We start from the raw sequence: 12,070 nt of genomic DNA, 5'->3' as shown, positions 1-12,070 counted from the left end.
GAAAGATGGGCAAGCACTGGAACAGAAACAAGAACCTCGGGAGGACCGTCATTTTGACTGACTGCACCCTCCCTGCTAGCGACAGCGGTACCATGTCCCACCTCTTGAACTCCTCCTCCATCTGCTCCACCAGCCTTGAAAAGTTCAGCTTGTGGAGGGTCCCCCAGTTCCTTGCCACCTGCACCCCCAAGTACCTGAAGCTCTTTACTGCTCTCTTAAAGGGGAGCCGCCCAATTCCCTCCCCCTGATCTCCCGGGTGTATCACAAAGACCTCACTTTTACCCACATTTAATTTATATCCCGAAAAGTCCCCAAACTCTGCTAGTATTTCCATTACCTCCGGCATTCCGCCTTCCGGGTCTGCCACATATAACAACAAATCATCCGCATAGAGTGATACCCGATGTTCCTCCCCTCCCCTTGTCAGTCCTCTCCACCCCCCTGAACCCCTCAGTGCCATCGCCAACGGTTCGATCGCTAATGCAAATAGTAAGGGGGATAGGGGGCATCCCTGCCTGGTACCTCGATGGAGCCCAAAATACTCCGACCTCCTCCCGTTTGTAACCACACTCGCCATCGGGGCCGAATACAGCAGCTTCACCCACTTGATAAATCCCTCCCCAAACCCAAACCGTTCCAGCGTCTCCCACAGGTATTCCCACTCCACCCTATCGAATGCCTTCTCCGCATCCAGTGCTACCACTATCTCAGCCTCCCCCTCCACTGCTGGCATCATAATCACATTCAACAGTCTCCGGACATTTGTGTCAAGTTGTCGTCCCTTTACGAACCCCGTCTGGTCCTCATGGATTACCCCTGGCACACAATCCTCTATTCTGGTTGCCAGGACCTTTGCCAACAGTTTGGCATCTACATTCAAGAGGGAGATAGGCCTGTAGGACCCGCACTGTACAGGGTCTTTGTCCCGCTTCAGGATCAAGGAGATCAGGGCCTGTGACATTGTCGGGGGCAGAGCCCCCCCCTCTCGCACCTCATTGAAGGCTCGCACCAGCACTGGACCCACCAAGTCCACATACTTCTTATAAAATTCCACCGGGAACCCATCCGGCCCCGGCGCCTTCCCCGCCTGCATCTGGCCTATCCCTTTAACTAGTTCCTGCAGCTCTATTGGCGCCCCCAGCCCCTCCACCCGTTCCTCCTGGACCTTTGGGAACCTCAATCTATCGAGGAAGTTCTCCATTCCCCCCCTCCTCCTGGGCGGCTCAGACCGGTACAATTCCCTGTAGAAATCCCTGAAGACCCCGTTCACCTCTTGCCCCTTCTGCACTACGTTCCCTCCCTTCTCTCTCACTCCCCCAATCTCTCTGGCTGCATCTCGCTTGCGCAGCTGGTGTGCTAGCATCCTGCTCGCCTTTTCCCCGTACTCATAGACCGCGCCCTGTGCCCTTCTCCATTGCGTCTCCGCCTTCCTAGTGGTCAGTAGGTCAAACTGGACCTGTAAACTGCGCCGCTCCCTCAACAGCCCCTCCTCTGGTGTCTCCGCATATCTCCTGTCCACTTCTATAAGTTCCCCCACCAGTCTCTCCCTCTCCTGCCTCTCCTTCCTTTCTCTGTGTGCCCTTATGGAGATCAGCTCTCCTCTGATCACTGCTTTCAGGGCCTCCCAGACTACCCCCACCTTCACCTCGCCCATGTCGTTCGTGCCCAGATATCTCTCAATGCCCTTCCGGACCCTTCCGCACACCTCATCGTCCGCCAGCAGCCCCACATCCAGGCGCCACAACGGGCGCTGGTCCCGTGCTTCCCCCAGTTCTACCTCTACCCAGTGTGGTGCATGGTCCGAAATCACAATGGCCGAGTACTCCGTGTCCTGCACTCTCGAAATCAGCCCCCTGCTCAGTACAAAAAAGTCTATTCTGGAGTACACCCTGTGGACGTGGGAGAAAAAAGAATACTCCCTCGCCCTTGGCCTGCCAAATCTCCAAGGGTCTACCCCCCCCCATCTGCTCCATGAACCCCCTTAGCACCTCTGCCGCTGCCGGCCTCCTATTCGTCCTGGAACTCGATCTGTCCAGCCCAGGGTCGAGCACTGTATTGAAGTCCCCCCCCATGATCAGGCCTCCTGCCTCCAGACCCGGAATGAGGCCCAACAGGCGCCTCATAAAACCCGCGTCATCCCAATTCGGGGCATATACATTTACCAGCACCACATTCTCTCCCTGCAGCCTACCCTTCACCATCACGTACCTACCCTCCTTATCTGCTACCACCTGCGCCGCCACGAACGACACCCTCTTTCCCACCAAAATCGCCACCCCCCGGTTCTTTGCGTCCAAGCCTGAGTGGAACACCTGTCCCACCCACCCCCTTCTCAGGCGTACCTGGTCTACTACTCTCAAGTGAGTCTCCTGCAACATTGCCACATCCGCCTGCAGTCCCTTTAGGTGTGAAAAAACCCTTGATCTCTTGACCGGCCCATTCAGCCCCCTCACGTTCCAAGTAATCAACCGGGTCGCGGAGCGACCCGTCCCTTTCCCCTGTCTATTAGCCATGTCCTGTCCCCTGTTCGCCCCGGGTCGACCCTCCCCTTCTGACCCGTTCCCCATGGTGATGGCCCCCCCCCCCTCTCTCCTCCCGTTCTTCCCTTCCCGTCCTCGGCCTTTCCAGCAGCAACCCGGTATCCCCCCCTAACCCCCCTCCCCCCCCCCCCCTCCCTCCCCCTGGCTAGGACCCCTCCTAGCCGCGGTGTATCCACCATCGTACTCCCGAGAGTCAGCTGGTTTTCGCTGACCCGGCTGCCCCTGCCACACTCCGACTCCTCCCGATGTGGGGGGGGAGGGGCCTCCCCCCCCCCCTTGCCATCCCTCTCTGACCCCGCTTCAGCGCGGGAAAAGCCGCCATTGCTGGCCACACCCCACTCTTCTCTCCTCCCCCTTCCTCCGTCCCGCGCGCGGGAAACAGGGGAAAGCCCGCGCTTTCGCCCGGCCACACCCTACCCCGCCATCTTCAATTCCACCCCCGTCCCCATCCAAGCCGATAAAAAAGCCCCCTTAAAACGAGAGGAAGAAAAAAGAGAAAAAGAAAACACGCATAACCAACTTGCTCCCCCCCCGTCCCGCCTCCCCAACTTAACAATATAACAATATAAATAACAAATCTCAAATAAATACATAAATACATAACTATGCCTGCATAACTAAATAACTAAATAACTACCCAATAATAACGTACTTAACCATCACCCTCCATCGAACAGAACAGTAACCATAACCCTTAAAGAACAGATCAAAAAAAAACAGTAAAAAAGCCCCCCCTACAACAACAATAATTAAGGGAAGTTGGCAACGGGAAGAGACACACAAAAAGGAACAAAGAAACCCCCCATAACACAAGTTTCAAAGAAACCAAACGATCCATCAACTTTAACCAAGTTCCGACCTGGCCTAAGAAAGACATGGGCCACTTGATCAGTCAAGGGTACTCGGGCGGCCTCGACCGCCGGCGTTCCCAAGTTCTAGTTCAGGTCCAGCTTTTCCTCCCGAACAAAAGTCCATGCCTCCTCTGGGGTCTCAAAGTAATGGTGCTGGTCCTTGTAGGTGACCCACAAGCGCGCTGGCTGCAGCATTCCGAACTTGATCCTCTTTGCGTGCAGCACCGCCTTCGTCCGGTTAAACCGGGCCCGCCGCTTTGCCACCTCCGCACTCCAGTCCTGATATATCCGCACCGTCGAATTCTCCCATTTGCTGCTTTTCTCCCTCTTGGCCCACCTCAGCACTTTCTCCCGATCACAGAGACGCTGGAATCGCACCAGCACCGCCCTCGGGGGCTCGTTCGCCCTAGGCCGCCTAGCCATGACCCGATATGCTTCTTCCAGCTCCAGGGGCGATGGACCGGCCCCCTCTCCCATCAGGGAGCTCAGCATCTCCGCTACATATTTCGGGAGATCAGGCCCCTCCAGGCCTTCTGCTAGGCCCAGGATCCTCAAGTTCTTCCGCCTCATTCGAGTGTCCAGCTCCTCAAAGCGGCTCTGCCATTTCAGGTGGAGTGCCTCGTGCACCTCCACCTTTCCCACGAGGACCGTGGCCTCCTCCTCCCTTGCAGTCATCTCCTGCTGCAGCTCTCTTATCGATGCCTCTTGGGTCGCCTGGGCCCCCATCAGCCTTGTGGTCGTCGCGTTCATGGACTCTAAGAGTTCCACTTTCAGCTCCGTAAAACACCGGAGGAGAGCGGCCTGCTGCTCCTCCGCCCATTTTCTCCAATCTTCTAGTGCGCCACCGGCCGCCATTTTGGTCCTCTTCCCCCGCTTTTTTTGGGGAGCTGCTGCCGCTTTTTTTGTCGCCCCACTCCGAGTACCGACCATAAAGTTGGTCTCACTCTCCTCAGGGAGCCTTCCCCCACCGGGATTCGTCTTTACAGTACCGTCGGGGCCCTCCAATCGGCCCTTAAACACCTTTGTCGCAGGAGCTGCCAAATGTGCGACTTAGCTGGTCATAGCCGCAACCGGAAGTCTTCAGCTCCTCTACTAACGCCTCCTCCACCTCCTGCATTACCTTGTAGATATCAGATATCTTCCCCTCCACGACCCAGACCCCCGAAAGCACCCTGTCGCTCACCCCCCTCACGGGAAGCGAAGGGAATCCCTCCACCTGCCGCCTAGCAAACGCCTTTACCTGCAGATACCTGAACATGTTCCCCGGGGGCAGCCCAAATTTCTCCTCCAGCTCCCCCAGGCTCGCAAACCTCCCATCAATGAACAGGTCCCTCAGCTGTCTAATGCCCGCTCTGTGCCAACCCTGGAACCCCCCCCCGCATCAATGTTCCCCGGGACTCACCGATGGTTCCCCCTTAGCGGAGCCTCCATTGAGCCCCCCACTTCCCCCCTATGTCGCCTCCACTGCCCCCAAATCTTGAGGGTAGCCACCACCACTGGACTCGTGGTATACCTCGTAGGAGGGAGCGGCCACGGCGCCGTTACCAGGGCCCCAGGCTTGTATCTCCACAGGACGCCCTCTCCATCCGTTTCCATGCTGCCCCCTCCCCCTCCATCACCCACTTGCGCGCCATCGACACATTGGCCTCCCAATAATACCCCGAGAGATTGGGTAACGCCAGCTCCCCACCATCTCAACAAAGCTCATAATGCTGCTAGTCACCCTCCTAAAAAAGGCCCTAGGGATAAAGATGGGCAAACACTGAAAGAGGAACAAGAACCTCGGGAGAACCGTCATTTTGACGGACTGCACTCTACCCGCCAGCGATAGCGGCACCATGTCCCACCTTTTAAATTCCTCCTCCATCTGCTCCACCAGCCTGGTAAAATTAAGCTTATGGAGAGTCCCCCAACTCCTGGCCACCTGCACCCCCAGGTATCTGAAACTCTTCACTGCCCTCTTAAACGGGAGCCTCCCAATTCCCTCCTCCTGATCACCCGGGTGTACTACAAATACCTCACTCTTGCCTAAATTTAACTTACAGCCCAAGAAGCTCCCAAACAGCCAACAGCTCCATCACCCCCGGCATTCCCCCCTCTGGGTCTGCCACATACAACAGCAGGTCGTCTGCATACAGCGATACCCTATGTTCTTCCCCACCCCACACCAGACCCCTCCACCTCCCCGACTCCCTCAGCACCAAAGCCAAAGGTTCTATCGCCAGTGCAAAAAGCAAGGGGGACAGGGGGAACCCCTGCCTGGTCCCACGGTAGAGCCTGAAGTACTCTGATCTCCTTCCATTGGTAACTACACTCGCCATCGGGACCTCATAAAGCAGCCTCACCCATTTGATGAACCCCTCCCCGAATCCGAACCGCTCCAGCACCTCCCACAGGTACCCCCACTCAATTCTATCAAACGCCTTCTCTGCATCCAGCGCCACCACTATCTCCGCCTCCCCCTCCACCGCCGGCATCATAATCACATTTAGCAGTCTCCGCACATTCGTGTTGAGCTGCCGCCCCTTGACAAATCCTGTCTGATCCTCGTGTCTCACCCCTGGCACACAGTCCTCTATCCTGGGGCCAGGAACTTCGCCAGCAACGTAGCGTCAACATTGAGGAGCAAGATTGGCCTGTATGATCCACACTGCAAGGGGTCCTTATCCCGCTTCAGGATCAGAGAGATCAGCGCCCGTGACATCGTCAGGGGCAAAGCCCCCCCTCCCATCCCATTGAAGGCTCGCACCAACAGGGGGCCCACCAGATCCGCATACCTTTTATAAAATTCCACCGGTAACCCATCCGGCCCCGGCGCCTTACCTGACTGCATTTGTCCAATCCCCTGACTAGCTCCTCCAACTCTTTCGGCGCCCCCAGCCCCTCCACCAGCTCCTTCTGCACCTTTGGGAAATGTAGCCTGTTCATGAAGCTCTCCATCTCCCCCACCCCGGTACAGTTCCTCGTAGAAGTCCCTAAAGACCCCGTTCACCTCTACCCCCCTTCTGTACCACATTCCCACCCCCATCCGTCACTCCACCAATTTCCCTAGCCACATCGCGCCTACGGAGCTGATGCGCAAACATCCTGCTCGCCTTCTCCCCATACTCATATACCGCGCCTTGCGCCCTCCTCCACTGTGTCTCCGCCTTTCTGGTGGTCAACAAGTCGAACCTGGCCTGCAAACTACGCCGTTCCCCCAGAAACCCCTCCTCCGGTGCCTCCACGTATCTCCTGTCCACATCCAGGAGCTCCCCCACCAGTCTCTCCCTCTCCCTCCTCTCCCTCTTTTCCCTATGGGCCCGGATGGAGATCAGCTCCCCCCGGATCACTGCTTTCAGAGCCTCCCAGACCATCCCCACCCGGACCTCCCCGTGTCATTGGTATCAAGATACCCCTGAATACTTCCCCGGACCCTCCTACACACCTCCTCATCAGCCAGCAGCCCCACATCCAGGCGCCAGAGCGGACGCTGGTCCCGCGCCTCCCCCATCTCCAGATCGACCCAGTGCGGAGCATGGTCTGAAATTGCTTTGGCGGCCGAATACTCGGCATCCTGCACTTCGGGATCAATCCCCTGCTCAGGACGAAAAAATCTATTCGGGAGTAAACCCTTTGGACATGGAAGAAAAAGGAATACTCCCGCGCCCTCGGCCTCCCAAACCTCCAGGGATCCACCCCTCCCATCTGGTCCATAAACCCCTCAGCACCTTGGCCACCGCCGGCCTCCTACCCGTCCTTGAACTGGACCGGTCCAGTGGGGGATCCAGTACTGTGTTAAAGTCTCCCCCCATGATCAGGCCCCCTGCCTCCAGGTCCGGAATGCGGCCCAACATGCGCCTCATAAAGCCAGCATCATCCCAATTCGGGGCATATACATTAACCAGCACCACCTTCTCTCCTTGCAGCCTACCCTTCACCATAATATATCTGCCCTCCTTGTCCGACACCACCTCAGCCGCCTCGAACGCCACCCTCTTCCCCACCAGAATCGCCACCCCCCGGTTCTTCGCGTCTAATCCTGAGTGGAAAACCTGCCCCACCCAACCCTTCCTCAGACGAACCTGGTCCGCCACCTTCACGTGGGTCTCCTGGAGCATAGCCACGTCCGCCTTCAGCCCCTTCAGATGAGAAAATACCCTGGTTCTCTTAACCGGCCCATTCAGCCCCCTCAAGTTCCAGGTGATCAGCCGGATCAGAGGGCAACCTGCCCCTCTCCCCTGCCGGCTAGCCATAGCATATCGACTGCTCGCCCCAGGCCAGCTCGCCCCGCCCGACCCGTTCCCCATGGCGATAACGCCTCACCTCTACCCCACCCCGGCCCACACCAGCTCCTTCCTGGCCATTCCAGCAGCAACCCGGTATCCCCCCCACCCCCCCAGGCTAGGACACCTCCTAGCAGCGACGCACCCTCCATGGTACGTCCGTGAGTCAGCTGACTTCTGCTGACCCCGGCAACTCCCGCCAGAACCCATCCCCTCCCGGCATGGGGTCATCCCCCTTTTGCCACACCTCCTTGGCACCGCTTCAGCGTGGGAAAAAACCAGTAGAGGCCACGCCCCTACCGCCATCTCCACCCCCTGTCTTGCAGCGCGGGAAACCAGAGGAAAGCCCGCGCTTTCACACTGCCCCACCCCACCCTTCTGACGCAGCTCCCAAATTCCAGCTCCACCCCATCCCCCAGAGCAAACGACCAGCATAAAAAACACATGTCAAAGTTACAAAAACAGCAACAGCAAAAACAGCAACGACCATAGTGCACTTGACCCCGCAGCCCCCAGATCCTAGTTCGAGTCCAGCTTCTCCGCCCATACAAAGGCCCACGCCTCCTCCGGGGACTCGAAGTAATGGTGCCGGTCCTTATATGTCACCCACAGACGCGCAGGCTGCAGCATTCCAAATCTGACCTGCTTGGCATGCAGCACCGCCTTCGTCCGGTTGAACCCGGCCCGCCGCTTAGCCACCTCCGCACTCCAGTCCTGGTAGATTCGCACTACCGAATTCTCCCACTTGCTGCTCCTCTCTTTCTTGGCCCAGCGCAGCACACACTCCCGGTCGCTGAATCGATGGAACCGCACCAGCACCGCCCGCGGGGGTTCATTTGCCTTAGGCCTCCTGGCCATCACTCGATGAGCTCCCTCAAACTCCAGGGGCAAATGGAAGGACCCCGCTCCCATCAACGAGCTCAGCATCGTGGTCACATAAGACAGAAGATCCGTCCCCTCCAGCTCCTCCGCCAGGTCCAGGATCCTCAAATTCTTTCGCCTCGTGAGAACGTCCAGCTCCTCCAAGCGGTCTTGCCACTTTTTGTGAAGTGCCTCGTGCAACTCCAGTTTCCCCACGAGGACCACGGCCTCCTCCTCCCGCTCAGCGGCCTGCTGCTGCAACTCCCGAATGGCCACCCCCTGGGCCGTCTGGGTCTCAAGCAGCCTGTTGGTAGTTGCATTCAGGGAGTCCAGCAACTCAGCCTTCAGCTCCACAAAACAGCGCAGAAGAGAGGCTTGCTGCTCCTGCGTCCACTTCCACCAGTCCTCGGGTGCTCCGCCGGCCGCCATTTTGTCCTCCTTCCCCCGCTTTTCCTGGGGAGCTGCTGCAGCCTTTTCCTTTGCCCCACTCCGGGTAAGCACCATAAATTTCGGGGAATGTTCCTCCAAACACCTTTCCCCACCGGGAATCGTTGAAACAGCGCCGTTTGGGGCCCTAAAATAGGCCCGAAAGTCCTTTAAAAGCGGGAGCTGCCGAACGTGCGGCTTAGCTCCGCATCGCCGCAACCGGAAGTCACTGTTCATATCTTAAAGCACGTGTCTCGTGAATTGATGGTTCCATCACCTGTAATACAGGTTCCTCCGGTAAGCCCCTGCTGGCTAGCTCCGCCCACAGGGAGCTTGTATATAAATATCCGTGTGAGTCACTCAGACCCTAATCTACAGTTGCAGCCGGAGGAATAACATCACACATCAATAAAGCCTCGATTGAACTTGTCTCTTGTCTTTGAGTGCAATTGTTAGCGCCACAATTTATTGCCTGATTTTCCGTACACTATGGACATCAGAATCAAGCCCAACCGTCTGCAGCTGGATCCGCAGTCGCCTCACGCCAGGAAAGACTTTGTTCACTGGCTGGCAGTCTTCGAGGCCTACATCTCTTCAGCGGATCCTCCCCCGACGGAGGCTCAGAAAAAGCAACTCCTGTACTCGATACTTAGCTCCAGTGTCTTTCCGCTAATTCGAGATCCGACTGAGTACACCAGAGCTATGGAACTGCTCAAGGAGAACTATGCACAGTCGGCGAATACCCTGTTTGCGAGGCATCAACTCTCTACTCGCGTCCAGCAGCCAGGTTAGTCGATTGAGGACTTCTGGAGGGCCCTTATACCTCTGGTACGAGACTGCGACTGCTGGGCCCTCACAGCCATGGAACATTCTGACTTACTCATGCGCAATGCCTTTGTTACAGGCATTGCATCGGACCCCATCCAGCAACGACTGCTGGAAGGGGCCGCCCTCAACCTCGCGGCCACAAAGACTCTGGCGCTCTCAATGACTGCCGCCTCCTGTAGTGCGCAATCTTACTCCGCTAGCCGCTCGGCCCACCCGTCCTACCCCTCGTGGACCCCGCAACCGCCCCCCCCAGCAGCCGCCCCTGTGCACTACGCCTGCGCTGCTCGCCGCACTGCACTCCCTGGGGGTCCCCGCTGTTACTTCTGCGGTCAGCAGAAGCACCCCCGCTAATGCTGCCCGGCCCGCACCGCGACCTGCAAAGCTTGTGGCAAGAAAGGCCACTTTGCAGCGGTGTGTCAGTCCCGGACAGTTGCCGCTATCGCGCCCCCGTTCCCCTCGCCTCAGCCAATCGCACAATGGGTCCTGCCGTCCGCTTCCCCCGACCCCACGTGCGATCAGTGGGCGCCGCCATCTTTCGCCGCCCCCGCCACGTGCGCTCCATGGGCGCCACCATCTTCATCCCCCACCGCCATGTGCGTTCCATGGGCGCCGCCATTTTGTCCCAACCCCACAACGTGCGCTCCATGGGCGCCGCCATTTTGTCCACCGCCATCTTCTCCCACATAGTTACTCCAGACGCTGCCATTTTGTCCTCCCCGGGACGGGGCCACGGGACACGGGTCGCTACCGCTCCTCGTCGGACTCATCTGACTCGACTGCCGATCGCCCGCTACCCGTCTCCGTTACGCTCAACCAGTCGCGTCCTCGCAACCTGGCACCCTCTTCCACATCGATGCTGGTCAACGGCCACATGACCTCCTGCCTCATCGACTCCGGGAGCACCGAGAGCTTCGTCCACCCAGACACGGTAAGGCGCTATTCCCTTGCGGTCCATCCCGCCAACCGGCAGATCTCTCTCGCCTCCGGTTCCCACTCTGTCCCGATCCGGGGTTTCTGCCTGGTTAAACTTACTGTACAGGGTGTGGAATTCGACCGTTTCCGTCTGTACATTCTCCCCAACCTCTGCGCGTCACTCTTACTAGGCCTGGATTTCCAGTGCAATCTCCAGAGCCTCACCCTCAAATTCGGCGGGCCCCTACCTCCCCTCACTGTTTGCGGCCTCGCGACCCTCAAGGTTGAGCCTCCCTCCCTCTTTGCCAATCTGACCGCAGACTGCAAGCCCGTCGCCACCAGGAGCAGACGGTACAGCACCCAGGACAAGGCCTTCATCAGGTCCGAGGTCCAGCGGCTGCTTCGGGAGGGTATCATCGAGGCCAGCAACAGTCCTTGGAGAGCCCAGGTGATAGTGGTTAAGACCAGGGAGAAGCACAGGATGGTCGTGGACTACAGCCAGACCATCAACCGGTACACGCAGCTCGACGCGTACCCCCTCCCCCGCATTTCTGATATGGTCAATCAGATTGCACAGTACCGGGTCTTAACATAGAACATAGAACAGTACAGGACAGAACAGGTCCTTCGGCCCTCGATGCTGTGTCGAGCCATGATCACCCTACTCAAACCCACGTATCCACCCCATACCCGCAACCCAACAACCCCCCCCCCTTAACCTTACTTTTTTTATTAGGACACTACGGGCAATTTCTCTACTATTGACCTGAAATCCGCCTACCACAAGCTCCCCATCTGTAAATCGGACCGTCCCTACACTGCCTTCAAGGCAGACGGTCGTCTGTACCAATTTCATAGGGTTCCCTTCGGCATCACGAAAGGAGTCTTGGTATTTCAACGAGAAATGGACCGAATGGTTGACCGGTACGGACTGCAGGCCACCTTCCCGTACCTCGACAATGTCACCATCTGCGGCCATGACCAGCAGGACCATGACGCCAACCTTTCTAAATTCCTCCACACCGCATCTCTCCTTAATCTCACGTACAACAAGGAGAAGTGCGTGTTCCGCACAGACTGCTTAGTCATCCTCGGCTACGTAGTCCAAAACGGATTACTGGGGCACGACCCCGACCGCATGCGCCCCCTCATGGAGCTTCCACTCCCCCACTGCCCCAAGGCCCTCAAACGCTGCCTTGGGTCCTTTTCTTATTACGCCCAGTGGGTCCCACAATACGCGGACAAGGCCCGCCCACTTATCCAGTCCACACATTTTCCCCTCCCGGCCGAGTAACAACAGGCCTTCACCCGCATTCGATCTGACATAGCCAGGGCGGGGATGCATGCAGTAGACGAGACACTATCTTTCCAAGTAGAAAGCGACGCT

The 12,070-nt window shown here is 57.8% G+C and overlaps 1 protein-coding gene across 1 annotated transcript in view; it reads left to right on the top strand.

Moving 5' to 3' along the window:
* LOC119976455 (butyrophilin subfamily 3 member A2-like) overlaps positions 1–12,070 on the top strand; it is a 104,402-nt gene that overhangs the window by 54,493 nt on the left and 37,839 nt on the right. The gene's annotated exons all lie outside the window — the stretch shown is intronic.

The sequence above is a fragment of the Scyliorhinus canicula genome, chromosome 13 (assembly GCF_902713615.1).
Source record: "Scyliorhinus canicula chromosome 13, sScyCan1.1, whole genome shotgun sequence".
Classification (NCBI taxonomy): domain Eukaryota; kingdom Metazoa; phylum Chordata; class Chondrichthyes; order Carcharhiniformes; family Scyliorhinidae; genus Scyliorhinus; species Scyliorhinus canicula.
This window is presented reverse-complemented; position numbering and strand designations above follow the sequence as displayed.